Below are 16,951 nucleotides of genomic sequence, written 5' to 3' on the forward strand. Positions count from 1 at the left end.
GTAGAGATTGCAGTGAGCTGTGATTGTGCCATTGCACTCCAGCCTGGGTGACAGTGAGATCCCGGCTCAGAAAAAAAGAAAGAAAGAAAAGAAACATATCAACTGTTTTTGTTTCATAGGGTTGCTATTACAAATTACCACAAGCTAAGTAACTTTCAACAACAGAAATTTCTTCTAGAAGCTGGCAGTACAAAATTAAGGTGTCAGCAAAGCCAGGATTCTTCTGAAGTTTCTAAGGAAGAATCCTTCCTTGCTTTCTATCTTATATTGTCTTCTGACAATCCTTGGGGTTTTTTGGCTTATAACTGCATCTCTCCAATCTCCACTTGAATCTGTACAGAGTCCTCTTTTCTTCACATCTTTGTGTGGTCTTCATTTTTTTGTTTGTTTTTGTTTTTCAGAGATGAACCTTACTCCGTTGCCTAGGTTGGTTTGCAATGGTGTGATTGTAGCCTATTACAGCCTCTAACTGTGGAACTCAAGCGGCCATCCTGCCTCACCCTCCTGAGTAGCTGGGACTAAAGGTAGGCACTACCACACTCATAATTTTTTTAGAGACAGTCTTGCTGTGTTGCCCAAGTTGGTCTCAAACTCCTAGTCTTACAAGATTCTCTCATCTTGGCCTCCCAAAGTGCTGGGATTACAGATGTGAGTCATTTCTTCTGGCTGTACGGATTTCTTATAAGGACAGCAGTCATTAAACTTAAAGTCAACCATATTCTGAGGTTCTAGGTGGGCACACATTTTGAGGAACTACTACCCCACCCAGGATACCAGCAATGCCCTCAACACAGTTCAAGTTGCAAATAGTTTCTCTACAATAATGTGGTTAATGACACAAACATTAGACAACTATACCATCAGGTTTAGCTTCTGTTCTTTTTTATTGCTGATGGTCCAAATAGCTTAAAACAAAATAATAGAGAGAAAAGATAAATTCTTATTTATCGTTGTCTTCTCCAAAGTTATATAGATATGAAATAATCATTAAATGAAGAAAATGATTAGCAGCATAGAATTATTCTTTAACAAAAGGAGAGTAGATTTCTATGATTGAATCCCTAGAAATACTATTTTTTAATTCTGTTGCTATCTAGGTAATTGGCGTGTGTGGAACTAGAACTCAAGGCTGCTCATCTTAGTTTTCATTTTGTATTTTGCCCTGCATGGCACATTGTTTTTCTTTACGTGGCAAGTAGGCATGTTGTTCAGGCAAGTCTATAGAATACTGTTTGGAGGGTTGTCAATATTCACGGCATCTGCATCATTATCAAATAAGAATTAAAGAATTGAATATCTACTTGGTGTTGATGATGATATATATGAAGGTGGGCAATTTGAATATAGTTTTGGAAAATGAAAAACCAAGTTGCTTCAGATCATTTAGAAGCACACAAGACACAATTTTGAAAGCAAAAAAGTATAAAGAAAACAATCCTTTTAGAGTATCATAAGTCTGAAATTAATTTCAAGGTTTAGGGTTATGAAACAAACTTTGTTAAAGATAAGTGTAATTAAGACCCAGGTTAAGGCATTGCATTTGTGAGAAAGGGAAGTTTTTAAAAATTGAATGCTGTATCTCATATAGCTTATCTGACTGAATCTACTGTTAGAACTTATAGTCATGAGTCATAATGGGGAATGAATTTTGGAGGGAAGAAAGCTGAGAACATAATACTTCTTTTGGTTATTGCAACTTAGAACTCTTGGTTTTCAGTAGATGAGAGTTTGTAGACAAAAGAAGCTTAGTCAAGGTACCTGCAAGGAGTAGCTGTAGTTTCTGAATAAAATTTCATTTTCATTGCCATTTTACTAAGGGATGTCCTTAAAAGCTTCATAAGTCTTGGTTTCCCTGGATCTTATTTATTGCTTAGAATCATACCATGTTGTGCACTTATTTATCATGGCACATCGGAGTATATGATGAATTTTTTTTCTGCCTTAAATCCCTGCAGAGCACAATGATAGAGACATAATGCATCTGCATACACATGCAAGGTAGTTTGAATTTAATGCATTTCATATCATTAAAGTTAACATTTCATGTATTATATTTCCTTTTAGAATACACTTGCATACATCCATATCCATATAGATATATGCGTGCACACACACAAAATCCCATTATGTAGATCAATTTACATGATCACAATGTTCATATCAATAAAGCAGTGAACTTCCCAAATCAGATGCATGCATAAAAGCATTGATGCATAAAATTTCCATCTTGCAAGTACAGAGAAAGTTCTAGTAGGCATTTAGTGCCATGACAGGTCACTTAGGTTACAACTAGCTATATAGGACATGTTAATAAGATTTAACCTTCTTTGTCTGTTGCTGAAGAGGGGGATAGAGCAGAGGGGTGAGACCTTCTTATCTTTGAAGATATTGAAGAAAATTAAAAACAACCACTTTCCCTCTGATCCCTGTGACTGAATGCTTCTAAGCTGCATAAATTAGATACACACAAAAAGAATATATTTGGGGGGGGCAGTGTGAAATTGTAATCCACACTCTACTGCTCACAGCATAAGTTAAATTAATAAAACACAATTTGATGAAGTGTGTGTATAGAATTATTTCCATCACCATACTTGATACAACTCTTCTTCTAAAGTAAACTCCACTGAGATTAATATTTTAAATGTAAAGCTAAAAACTCAAAGTGCCATGTGACAACACTTAAGTGAAAATTTATTAGACTTGTCATTTCTGTTAATTATTGTCATTTCAGCTAATTACTAGTCATTCCTGTTGGTTATTAGACGTGTCGTTTCCTCTACCAAGCTGCCATCCACCGTCTTTGACTCTGGTTTCATTGCACACCCTCAGGCAATGGGGTCAGTGGCAGCCCAGTGCATTCTGCACACAAGAAGAACTATTCGTCATTCTGCCAAAAGACAGAATGATTAGTGAAGAAATCATTAACAATTATTGTCCTTGCTTGCTAGGGTGAGAGTGAAGTGACATTATTTTGTTATAAACAAAAACAACAGAAGCAAAATGGTTTGTCTATGGGCTAGAGGTAATCTATGAAGAGTTTGTCTACAGCTTAACCAAACTCCAGATATCTCATGAACTCAGCAACATTCCATTCCTCAGGGGCTTGCAATCTATATCGAACAATAGACTGAGAGGTGTTGGCTGAAGGGTAGCTTAGGGAAAGCAGCATGAAGCTGATTTTCTGTTAAAAAAAAATCCACCCTGTCTGAAATTCTATCAGTGAATGTAGACTCATTGTGTGTATGTGTGAGTATGCATGCTTATTTCTCCTCCAGGGAATCCTAAAGTATAATCTGATGATGGTAATAGAGAGATTAATCTAGGAATTGCATCAATAAAAATGCATTTCAGGCATTACAAAAAAGAAAACAAGGAAATTAAGAGACTGTTTTTAAAAGAAATATCAATAAACTTAAGCATCCCTAAGCAAGTAATATGGACACTAGATTTTGTTATTTTTAGAGTTTGATTGTGAATCCTGGCATGGTCCACAAGAATAAAGCAGGGTATGACAATTATGTAGAATATTTATGGCAACTACATTGGATAGCTGGATAAATGCCTTCTCATTCAAGTTTGGTTTTACACATAATAAAATAAAATGGAAAATTGAAAGATTATTTTGGAATCTATTTAGGAGACTAGCCAAATTCATCAAATAATTACTTTTTCTAGGGAGGTTTTGCTCCAGGATAATTCAAGTACCTTATTATTCACTTACTTTATTTTGTCACTTTAGCCCCAGAAACTCACCCTTCTCCCAAAGGCCTCCAAAGTTCAAAACTCAATCCTTTCCAATAAACCCATTCACACTAAGATTATATCATTGACTTCCTTTCCAAATACTGGACTAAAGCAGTCATTCTGCATCCATGTGAAGGCCCGTTCAGCACTAGTGAGGTATTCCATTCTGATAATGATTACTATTAATAGAGTCCAAGATTCTCCACTATATCTATTGCAAAAGAGAGAAGGAAGGGCAAGATTATGCCCAAGATCTGACATAGCCTAAGATACAACTGGGTGTTCTAAATACACACGTGACATCCTTAGGCTTTATAAGATAGTTCTTAGGAGGTGGTGGTACTAGAATAAATTCAGTAATCCATTGAACTAAAACCAGAAGCTTTGAAGACTGAGAATAGATTGACTTTTGGTCATTAAAGAGTTGAAGTTGCTCTACATTGCGTAGCTCTAGACTGTCAGAACTTAAGTATTGAGTTGGACACATGTCATCAACCTGTGCTTTCTGTGAGGCTAGGAAATCAAGAACAGTTCCTTCAGTACAGGATTTTTAGGGACCAAAACCAATAAATCAAATACTGATGAAATTTATGAAAGTAAAGCAGTAAAAGCTGTAGAAAGTAGAACCTAAGAATTAGTGATGAGATGAAAGTTTTACACCTGAATTAGAGATTGTTGTGGTCATTATAATACACACTTTTTCACTTCTACTCAGTGTGGACAAAACAAAAGGAGTGGAGAAGGAGATGAATTATCCCAATCTCTCCAAAATGTAATTATTAGATACATCTAGGCTTCCTTTCAAATCTGACTCAAGAAACCAAAATATGGCAAAAGTGAGAGAAATTCTTCTCTATATGAAAACAGCCACTGGGCACAATTGAGTTGTTTGTTACCTGAGCAGTTTCCCCTCAAGCTTGAGAACTTTGTTTCTATCTTCCTACCAAAGCCGGCAATAAGATACAGGTGTTTGCCTGAAGCAACTGTGGGACAAATTGGAAAGGGAATAGAAAAATTGCTTACCACATGTGAGTGTGTGTGCGTGCGTGTTTCACCACAATCAATCACATTTTTCTCTGACATTGCTTCATTTATGGATTATTGCAAAAACACAGGAAGAATGTGAAAAGATAATGCTGTAAAGCCACGGGAATGAAATTGGTGGGAGGAGCCCATTTCTTACCGTGCTCCCAAGCACCTCTGCACTCAGAATCCCAGCATTGTTTAAACCTCCATTCTATATAAGAAAGCTAATCAAATGACACTCAGGAAAATTGACTTGGGTTTTCAATCTCGTTTCAGATCTCTAGTGTACTTATTTCAAATGGCATTTGTTATTCTCTGCATATCCTTAGGAACATGCCCTGTCAAGAAATGCCATACAACTTCAAACCATGTTTTTTCCTACCTCTATAACTTTTTATGTATTCCCTTTTTACATTTTATTACAGCATAACATCTAAAAATGAAATAAAGATTATAGGCAAAGCTTCAGGACCTTGAGTTCTATGCTTTGCCCTGAATATAAAACTGTGTTGATAGGAACCACTGTTATACCTCTGTAAATTGCTCAAATCTCCCCACTGACCATCGCTGTAATTATTTCTGCTTAGAAATAAAAGATGCGGTCGGCAGAGAGGTTTTTTTAATATCTATCTTGTCTTCCATTCACCTGAACTACACATTTCCCCTTGGTGGTAGATTCTGGAGACATAATATTTATCTCTGGGAGGGGAGTAATCAAACAAAAATGAAGAGAAAAAGCAATCAATTTCTGTACATTTTAAAAGTTAATTGCGAGAAGTTGCCCTTCATAATCATATTTTCATAAAATCAGAGTAGTTAGAGAAATTATTCTTTATGAAATTCTATAACATGGGGAATAATTTGGGGAAGGAAGAGCGAGTGAAGGAAGAAGAAAGGGAGAAAGCGAGACCAAGAGATAGAAAGAGTTCAAAGCAGAAATGAATTTTTTTAGAGATAGAATAACTTCATTAAATTATTTCTGCATCAGTGCAAATGGTTCTGTGGTCAGCTGACCTTGAAGGCATTGAACTTGTGATACTTTGAAGAAAAAACCCTATCATGCATGTTCTGTGGATTTCAAAGATTTGTATCCCACCCCTTCTTCACTCTTTTCGCCTCTGCTAAAACTTTTCAATAGGCCACTCATTCTTCTCCCCGACTCAAAGCTAATATAGGACTCCTTAGTTTCTCTGTTCACTTGGAAAATGCTTTATTCTATGGTTTATGGAAAAACAGCAAACATGACAAAATGAGACAAAGGGTCATTGTTTTGGGAGTGAGGGGCACAGTATATGTAGGAAAGAGAAGGAATATGAGTCCTGACTCCAGATGTCCATTGTAAGCCAGAGCTGGCCATTTCCAAAGACTCTTCTGTAGATCTAAATAAATCAGAAATTTATCCCCTTCTTAGTAAGAAGGTACTCAAAAGGCATTAGGAAAAAGTAATTTCCATTTACAACAAGATAAATCTCATGACTTAACAGTAAATCAGGACGAGAGGAAGGAAAAAAGGAAGAAAGTTAGCATCAAGAATTGTTTTATTCTATTGTTTACTGGGGTGGGGATAATTTTTTCTATAATTACGGTGGTACAAATTATTAACTCATATACCTCTCCTACAGTCTCAAAAGTCAGGGGTTTTTTTTAAATTTTTTTTTCTCTCTCTCTTTTTCTGTTTCTCCCTCTCTGACTGTTTCATTCTGTCTTGCTCTCAGTCTTTCTGTCTCTCTTTTTCTTTCTTTCTGCCTCTCCTTCCTTCCTTTCTCCCTCCCTCATTCCCTTCTTTCCTTCATTTATTTCTTTTTCTTTATCCCAGTTAAGTTTAATAAGTCCCATTAATGACTGGGTGGCTTCAGAATACATTTTCTAGAAAAACAACCCCTCTGAGTATGGAAGTTTTACACAAATGAAACTCAGTCTGCAGTGTAGAAAGTGCTTGTTCCAGCATTTGGATCTCAGAGGAATTTAAAAAATAGGAATAAACGTTTATCATTATCTTTCCTGTTTTTTAAAGAAAACATGAATGGAAAGACGCTAACGGGTTCCAGAGAATGTGCTAGGCTTGGAACTGAGAATATATAGGTTTCTTCTATCTGTTAGTGGAGTACCTGAGGTGATTCTCTATTTGCACTCATATCTTACTTTGAAGTATGACCTCTAAGTCCTTTAGACCATGTCCATACATGCAGATGCAGCTAGTGCGAATAAAACAAAAGAAACAACTGCTTCTTAGAATCATTGGATTGAGATGGCATTTTGCCCCATTTTAAAGATAGAAGACTAAGATTGTGAAAAATGAGGCAACTAGCCTGAGTCTACCTAACTTGGGGGCAGAATTGACACTATAATCCTTCTATCCACAGACCAGAATGAGAAACACTGTAACTATGAATGAAGAACTCATTTCACTGGATGTATACTTCAGGTAAATCCCCGAATTCAGCATTTATGGAACACCATTAATTACCAGTGAGAGAACCCCAGACTGCTTAGTCCAATGGAATGGTCCAGTTAAATCTTACTACAGCTGCACAAAGTCACCCTTGGTTTTAGGAAACTAAGAATGTTTTGGCAATGACCAGAACTCTCAGAGCATCCAAGATAAAAAGCAAAAACACTTGCTTGAAAGGGGGAAAAGGTACATGGAGATTGCTAGTGTGAAATTCAGAAAGAGTACCTGCCAGCACACTGATTTCCCCATGCTTTAGTTGACTTCAGGTTTAAGAATTGTTTTTGATATGCATATCACTGCTTCTTGTTCGAGTTAATTTGTTTAAACATTCATGAAGGGGAAGGTTTTTTAATAGAAATGTGCCAAATGTTTTTTTCAATTACAGACAAACTGGGGTGTTTGCTGATCCATGAACAACGTGAATATTCAGTTGTGGAGAGTTTTACTGCCTGGTAACAAAGTTTTTTTTTAGATTTTTACCCTCTCTGTTAAATGCCAAAATCTGTAAGGAAAATGATAGAAAATCATTTTAGCATCAGCTTCCTCACAGATGACTTGTTTTGAATAAGACAGAGGTTTGACTGTGCCTTTGTCTGAATGGAAAACAAAAACAAACCAAATGCACACAGGCAAGAGGCAGTGGAGAAGACGACTGGGGGCTGACAAAATCAGCGAGGATGCAGTGAGATTAGCAGCAGCATAGGTGAGACTACGACCATTTTATGATCAGTAGGTTGAGGGCAGTGCTCTGGGAAATCAGATCAAAGACGCTAGGGAAGTTTGTCATCAGGAGCATCTCAGTTGACCTTCCAAAAACAGTCTGGCCTGCCGTTGACAGGGGCAAAAACTAGGAAGGGTCAAGAGAGAAGGCGGAGGCCCTGTGAGAAGGTGGAATAGAAACTGGCCCATTTCTATTTTTCTCATATCTTCTCCTCAGCCCCAACAGTCTGGCAAGTAGTAGAAGTGCAATGGATGTTTTCAAATGAAAAATGAATAAATACAAGTAGTGGACCCCAGGAGGATGTCTATGCCGACTAGCATTTACACATAGGAAAAATCAGTTACGGATAACCTGTTACCAGGTACGAAGTGTAGAGTTCACAAACAGGATTCTTTTCTCAGAAGACAAACAAGGGTTTCACCTTTTACTAGGATATGATGTCCTTTAAGAATTTTGTTCTTAAAGGCAGGAAAGATCATTAATGAGATCTTGGTTGTGAACTTTTGAGATCTTAAGCTACTGACTTTAGGGTTATTAGATGACCTCAGCTCAAAGACTGGGTCAATGTCAAGAGACTGAGATGAAACAGACAGGGGAATCGATCTCAATTCAAAACCACATAATAACTAAGAGCTGGGAAACAATACAGTCACATGCTGCATAAAGACATTTTGACCAGCAACAGATGGCATTTGTGATGTTGGTCCCAAAAGATTATAATATCATATTTTTACTGAATCTTTTCTGTGTTTATTTATTTATCTATTTTTTGAGTTGGAGTCTCACTCTGTAGCCCAGGATGGAGTGTAGTGGCACACTCATGGCCACCGCAGCGTCGACCTGCTATGTTCCAGTGATCCTTCTGCCTAGGTCTTCCAAGTAGCTGAAACTACAAGTACATGTTACCATGCCTGGCTAATTTTTTTACTTTTTGTAGAGATGAGGTCTTGCCAAGTTGCCCAGACTGGTCTTGAACTTGTGGGCTCAGTCAATCCACTCACTTCAGCTTCCCAAAGTGCTGGGATTACAGGCTGAGCCACCAAGCCTGGCCTTTTCTTTATTTAGATATGTTTAAATACACAAATACTTACCGTTGTGTACAATTGCTTATAGTATTCAGTATAGTAACATGTCGTACAGACTTGAAGTAGGAGCAATGGGCCATACCATATAGCCTAAGGGAACAGTAGGCTCTACCTCTTAGGCTTGTGTCAGTATACTCTATGATGTCCACACCATCACATCACCCAATGGTGCATTTCTCAGAACTTGCCCTAAGAAGAACTTCAGCTTCTTTCTGCCAGTCCTTTTGGTTAGTTTCTCTCATTTCTCTTGACAGTTTCCTTTTTAAAAAAGTACCACAATGTTCCTGAAAAATCATCAGTTCACAAATCAACAAAAAATTTAACCTTATATTTCAATAGAAAAATTTGGTTAAATATTAACAAAAACTCATCAACTTTCTGTCTCCACAACTGTGAAAGTAGTTCAATGGCAATTTTTACTCTTGCTGTCTTCCCATTTCAGAAATATAAAATATTCCCCCATTTCTTCAATACCAATTTCTTTCTCACATCTCTGTACTCAATCTTATCATGCAGATTTTCTTTAAGAAATTACTCAATCAAAAATTTACTTCTCACCATCCTCCCAAATCTTTTCCACCTGTATGAATGTTCAAGAATATCTCATCCTCATTCTGCCTTTGACCTCATATTTTTTCTAAGTACAAGTTTACTCAAATATCAATGCAAATCATATATATGTATGATATACTAGCATAGAATAAATATGAATATACAATATGCATTTTATAGCAGATGTTTACATCAATTGTAATATTACTATAATATTCTTATACATACCTAGCTGAAGTCATGGAACCCCAATTAAGACAAGAATAGATACATAAACAAATTTTGTTATCTTGTATTCTAAAAATTCTGGAAGTTTGAGTGTTGGAAATTTCAGGGCTAATTACCAAGGGTTCTTATTTTCTTTTCCATTTTCAAGATGTCAGATTTTGCCCTTAGGTTTGTCCTCTTGGTTGCAAAATGATGGCTATAGCTACAGAGATCATAGCCCTAGAAAATTACATCCAAAGGTGAGTAGTGAAGAAAAAAATGATCCTTTCTATATCTCTTATTAAAAACTTTTACAGAGGCTCAACAGTAAGTTTATCCTTATGTCGTGTTGTCCAGAATCATCACTATACAAGATTAACCCCAGAGACCTAGAAAGGGTCCAGATTCCTTAAAGACTATAGCACTTGATACTCAAACTAAATCATATTCAGTTAGCAAGGAAGAAACCAGAGTTGAGGGTGTGCCAAAAATTATTTAAACCACAAATGCAATTAATCAGAGCCCTAGGTCTGAACTTCATTGTTGGTTATGGTCTTGCTCTGCTGCTTACACAGCCTTGGCTCCATCAAGGTCTCCAATAGGATATTTTGTTACTTTTTGTTAATTGATGCTAAGATTAAAAAGAAAATAAGTATGTATTGGTGTATGTATAGTAGATGTGTCAGGGGAAGTGAGAAGATCAGAGAAAATCCAATAAAAGTTATAAATTCATGGCTAGGTTACTGAACGGAACTTTTAATCATTTATAACACTTGAATGCTTCTTATACATGTTGGGAAATCTACCATTTAAATAGCCATAGGTCTATTGGCCCAGAAATAGCAGAAATTAGAACAAAGGACCAGGTTGGAATTCAGGGTTGAATAAGCATTCTACATTACTCTGAATCACAGTCCTGTTGCTTTACACTCTGCTGTGGCTATAAGGAATGATTTTGACATAGTGCAGAGATAGATCTCTGCTCATAGCTGTGTTCCTTCAGGCTAAAGACCTATCATGACTTTTCAACAATAATATCAACTATTGGAAAATTGAAGAGGGATCTCACAGTGAACAGTAATCTCTGTGAGGGGAGAACTTGAACATCAGTCAAGTTTGCTGCTTAGGTATTCTGAGAACATATTTGTACCGGACTGCTGAGTCGAGCTCTCATTTATCTGCCACTCATTCTCTGTTCTTATACTGGCATTATTATCTCATCTTCCCATTCACTCTTGGCCCCTCCTATTTCTTTTAGATCCTTTTTGCTTCTATCTGGTCTTCTTTTTTTCTCCCTTGTCCCATTCCCTTCTTCTTCATTCCTGCTTTTTCTTCTGCTTCTTCTCTCTCTGTAGTCTTTCACCTTAGGGGTCAACTGGAGTGAATGGTTTTCCCTTCTGGATACTACTGGGGGTCCACCTGACTTGGCCTGCATCTCAGCTCTTGGCAGTATCAAGATAAACTGAAATAAGTAAACCTCTTGTTTAGTCAGGTTTGACTGTGTAGACAAACAACCCAGATAAATAATTCCCAACCTCCGCTCACAAAAACACCATTTTCTTCCTTTGTAGTGTGTTTTTAGGCCCTAAATTTTTTATGTTCCTGCTTTAACACTTCACTTCACAATGCCTTCATAAAAAAGTAATGTCTTTTTCTCTTTTGTTAAAAGAGGAATATCTTCCCAAGCAGTTATCTCTCTCTCACGATGTGTTGAAATCCCAAGAGGGATAGTGTTTTACATATGAAAAAATTCTTTCCCATGTATTATCTTGTTAGATACTCCCCCAAAACCATGTGAAGTAGTCAGGGAGGTAAAACTGCTTCAGAGTTTGGGTGATGATTACAAACTAATTAAGGGCAGACTTGGATCTCTCTCAGTCTTCATAATACTTGCCTCGCATGAATTTATGTCAGAGTCATTTTACATGAAATAAGCAGATGTAAAGTGGTGAATATGCAACAAATAAGCACACATCTTTTCCTTGTTTTTTATTTTCAAGGGCAAGTAATGAATTGCAATTACCCCATGGCAACTAGAGTTGCTTCCCCTGGGTGACAGACACACCTTTACCTCTAGAGGTGCAGCTGTATTTCTGTCTCTGTCTTTTAGTCCATTTTACTCAGATATGTGGCGTGGTGCCAATACCAGTAAAAAACTGACACTGGTCTCATTTTATTTCTTTACTCCTTTCTTTTTTTTCGCTTTCCTCTCTCCCTATCACCTTTCACTCCCTTTCCTTTCCCTCATCCTCCCTTTTTCCTCTTACTTTTTCTGTCTCTACTTCTTTCACTTTCTTTAGTTTGCTCACTTACTCCCACCCACACTCATAAAGAAGATCTGAGAAATCTTTGATTGTCTGCATTCGTATTCTCTTTGCTTTCATCCTCTTTTTTCCTGTCAGTCCTATAATGTAATGCCAATTATTAGAAAATATAATTCACTGTGTCTCACACTATTATTTATAATCTACTCAAGCATTTTCTTCACATTCTTAATATCCCTGGTGTCGGAGAGAATTACAGCTGGAAACCTGACTGCAGGACTCTGTGTAACAAGAAGAGAGAAGAGCCTTGTTTTTACTGGCAAATTTTTGTTGTGTGGTGAGGTTTCTGGATTTTTCTAGAATAGTTAGATATTGCCATGCACATTTAAAAAGGGCTTTCCAATGTTATATATTTCAAATTATTTTTGCAAGAAAAAGTCCTAGAAATTTTATGATTAAATCTTGTCTTTTTTTTTAGTCTGCGTGACAGAGTGAGACTCCAACTCAAAACAAAAAAAAAAGAAATAATAAAATAAAATCAGAAGATCATTTTAAAGGAGGGAATCTCTTCCTACACATTTACAAAAATATCTGGTAGATAATGAGTCCTGGGCAGTGTAGATATATAATTTGGCTCTGAGCATATAAGGCTATTATATACATTATACAATTATACACCTTTGACTCTAACTTTCCCCAACCTCTGGGTGTGCTCGCTCGCTCTCTGCCCCGCCCCCCGCTTCCTTTCTCTTCTCTTACTCTCTTGCTATTTCTTTTTTTCTGTCAACACATCACACAAACACACACACACACACACTCACCACATCAGGATGAACTCTTTGAGGATAAATAAATAAAGTCTACATTTTTCCTTTAAAGCTTAGCAATTGACATTATCTCTCATTATCTCTGTCCTGAGTAGTCTGGGATATCTTTATTTATTTATTTTTTTGTTTATCCAAGGATAAGATGCATGAACTTACTAGATGTCAAGACAGAGTAAGATAGAAAAGAGAAAATGAAATAAGATGGTAAACAGGAAAGGAAGTAAAGAGAGAACAGAAGAAGAAGGCAAGGTAGAGAAACAATTAATTTCATGTAGACTAGCAACATGCTATCTGGTTCCCTGGATATAAGAGAAAGCTAATGGAACTTGATATTAAGATGTTGGGTCCTTTGTAAAACATACACACACACACACACACACACACACACACACACACCATTCCTTTCTGTGCCACTACTCCCAGAGACCTGGCTTGGTCATTGTAAGCACTCACTTATTTACCCTCTTAAGATCCTTCTTGAAGCTCAGGTGTGGACAACAGTCTTCTCTAGCTAGTTGCTTTCCCCCACCCCCCTGGATCTACTCGTCTTGAAACAAGCAAATAGATGCTTTACATTTTTAGAATTTCAGTGCTAATCATGATAGGATAAAAAACATAAAATGGCAATAATAAACTAGAAGGAGTAACAAACATTTAGGATTTTATGTATGATCAAGTGTTCTAGTGTGCATTTTATAAAATGGTCTAAAATTCATCCATTCATGTAGCTAAATTTGCATACCATTTTTATAAAATAGATCATAGTCTTAGTAGTTTGATTTTCTCATATATATTCCTTTATTGTTGGGTTTCTTAGTTCAACTAATTAATCAGTCTGTCATTTAGAACTTAGTTTTGTTTTGTTTATTTTTATTTTAAATTTTAACTGGGCACAATACATTTTTTATATAAAATAGACCAAAGAGTATAAAACCAGCCACTAACTTCAAGAAACAGATCTTGTTTAGCTAGGGAGTCAAAGATAAGTTCAATTATATTTAATAATGAATATTACCAATGCACAGTAGTGACCAACTAATAGATAGTGTGTTAATTTCCTAGGACTGCCATAACATATTAGCACAAACTGGGTGCCTTAATTAAAACAATAGAAATTTATTGTCTCACATTTCAGGAGACTAGAAGTTTGAATTCAAGATGTCATCAGAACTGATTACTTCTTGGAGGTTTAACAGAAGAATCTGTATCCTGTCTCCCTCCTAGCTGCTCGTCATTGCTAGCAATAATTGGCATTCCTTGGCTTGCAGAAGCAGTACTCCAATTTCTACTTATGTATTCACATGGTGTTCTCTTTTCTGTGTGTGTCTCTGTCCAAATTTTTCTTTTCTTAGAAGAATCCTAATCATATTTGCTTTAGTGCCCAGCCTAAACCTGTGTGACCTCATCTTAACTAATAATACCTGTAAAGAACCCATTTATTTCTCTTTTTTTAAATTAAATTTAATTTAATTTTATTTCATTTTTTGAGTGGGAATCTGTGTTTGTCACCCAGGCTGGAGTACAATGACATGATCACTGTGATCACAGCCCACTGCACCACTGCAGCCTGGACCTCCTGGGCTCAGGTAATTCCGTCTCAACATTCCAAATAACTGGGACAATAGGTGTGCTCCATCATGCTCAGCTAATGTGTTGATTTTTTGTGGAGACAAGGTCTTGCTATGTTGCCCAGGCTGGTCTCAAACTTCTGGGCTCAAGCAATCTGTCTGCCAAAGTGTTGGGGTTACAGATGTGAGCCACTGTGCCTGGCCTAAAGATCCTACTACTTAATAATGTCATGAGGTTTCCAGTGGACATGAATTTTCCAGGACACTACTCAACCCACAACAGATGCTAAACACGAGTCCTTCTACTTACTGAAAGTCAAGCTGAAACAAAATGGTATTCTTGAATATTTTATTCCTCTATTCACTTGGAGTATGTTTTACTTTTCTGCAGAATAGGAAGGCTTACATGTACTTTCAAGGTACAGCAGGCTACATAATTGATGGCTACTTAATCACTATCCAGACCCTCACTTGAAAACAAGCACAAGTCAGTCTTGTGGTCAGTGCCTGGGATTCTAAAAATAAAATGCACTCTTTGTTTTGATTTAAACCAATGGACTTGTAATTTACCTAGCCAGACAGAATACCTCTAAAATGAGATAACTAAATAGATTCTACTTAAATCTGCTTGCAAAGCTCCTAGTAAAGAAGCAGAGGTTAAAAATAAGTCATATAAACTGAAATTAGTTGCCTGGCTAATATTTTCTTTTTACTTTTTGTGTAGAGATGAGGTCTCTCTGTGTTGCCTGGGCTGATCTAAAACTCCTAAAGTCTAAATTAAAATAGGGTAAGCATTCTGACATCTTTTTTATCCATACATGATCTTCACCTGACAGACCAGGCATATCAGACCTAACCACCTTGTGGGTTGGATTGTGGAATCACCTGTGCAATAAATCACAGAAACAACAGGACATTACTCAGACATGGTGTTCTAAGAAAAACCCAAATCTAGCTGGACAATAATTTTCATTATTTAGAAGTTTCTTGTGACTTTGAGAGGTTGAGAGATGGTCATCAAAACTCATGACTGATACCTGCTGTCCTCTGCTTTTAGCTCATGGTCTGCTAAATCATCATTGTACAAGTATATAAAGCTTGTTGTCAAAGGCAAGCACATGCCCTTTCTCTTAAAACATCCACACTTTCCTTGAGCACGTCCTTTTTCTTTCTAATAAATGTTTTCTTAAACTTTACTTTGGAGTCATTCTGAAATTCCTTTCTGTGGCAAAGTGAAAAACCCATAGAGCAACATACTGCACCCCACCCAGCATTACTCTCACATTGGCCTCTCATGGGCAGGAACAGCTGTGACTGGCCATCCTCTCATGTCTTTTCTTACTCAGGTTACTTCCCTCTGTGTCCGCTAACTACTTACGCTTCAAATAATGACTTAGTAGAAAAGAGAAACTAAGGACAATACATAGAGAATATTGAAGGAATGTAAGTGTATAAAAAATACAAAATATCAACAAGGAGTTGATTTCATTTTGCTCAGTGTTTCCATTGTTTTGGTAAGGACTAAATACATATGAATATGAATTTGAACTATGAATTGTGCAATTCTAATGATTCCGTATACAAGCTAAATGTTTTTATATGTGTGCTTAAAACTGGCATTACACAACATAAAGATCACCAGTAAAATTTATGTTAATAATTTAAATTTAATTTTCCAGGAATGATATTAAATAGCAATTAAAAAGAACATGATAAGCCAATCAAGAGACCATAGAATAAAAGGAAAAGCTTTATATTTCAAGATGTTCAATGGACACATTTTTCTTGCTTTTTAAACTGAAACACTTCAGTTCCTTTTTTGCACTTAGCACCACAGGTGGTGTAGCCAAACAGGACTCAATTGTTACAATTATTATCAACAGGTCTGGGCTGGAGCTTCACCATTAAATATCAGTAGAGAAACAAGAAATGACTGCAAAATTACTGTTCAGATCAGGAGACTATAACTATCTATAGTTCAACACAATTATCACCCTGTAATGTGTTGCTAAAATTAAGAATTTTTTTTTCAAGTTGCACAAATATTGGATTCTGAGGAATGTCAGATTAATTATGTTGTATTTTGTTCAGTTTTCCCTTCAGCAGGAAAATAGCAGAATGTCTGTTCCCTCTCATTCTTGCTAGAATCATTCTTTTCCTTCTCTGAATGGATGTATTATTTCAATTGGACCACACCTGTTACACACAGCTTGGTCTCACCAGAACTGTGGTTACTCATGGTGCCTCAACTCCCCAACTATTCTCAGGCGTGGGGGACATCCTTGTAGCCTTCTTTACATCGGGCAGAGTTTCACACTGTATAATCTTTTCCTAATGATTGAATAGGTGAATAAGCTAAGGAATTGAACAGACTGTAGACCCACTGTAATAATTTCCATGAGAATGGAGGGAGTCACATCCTGAGGTATTATGTTAAACTCTGGATTTGACTTCATTTATGCTTTCACCAGAGAGAAAACAGCAATATGTCAGTTATTATAG

This window comes from Carlito syrichta, unplaced genomic scaffold, assembly GCF_000164805.1.
Source record: "Carlito syrichta isolate Samal-C Ts95f unplaced genomic scaffold, Tarsius_syrichta-2.0.1 Scaffold304294, whole genome shotgun sequence".
Taxonomy (NCBI): Eukaryota; Metazoa; Chordata; class Mammalia; order Primates; family Tarsiidae; genus Carlito; species Carlito syrichta.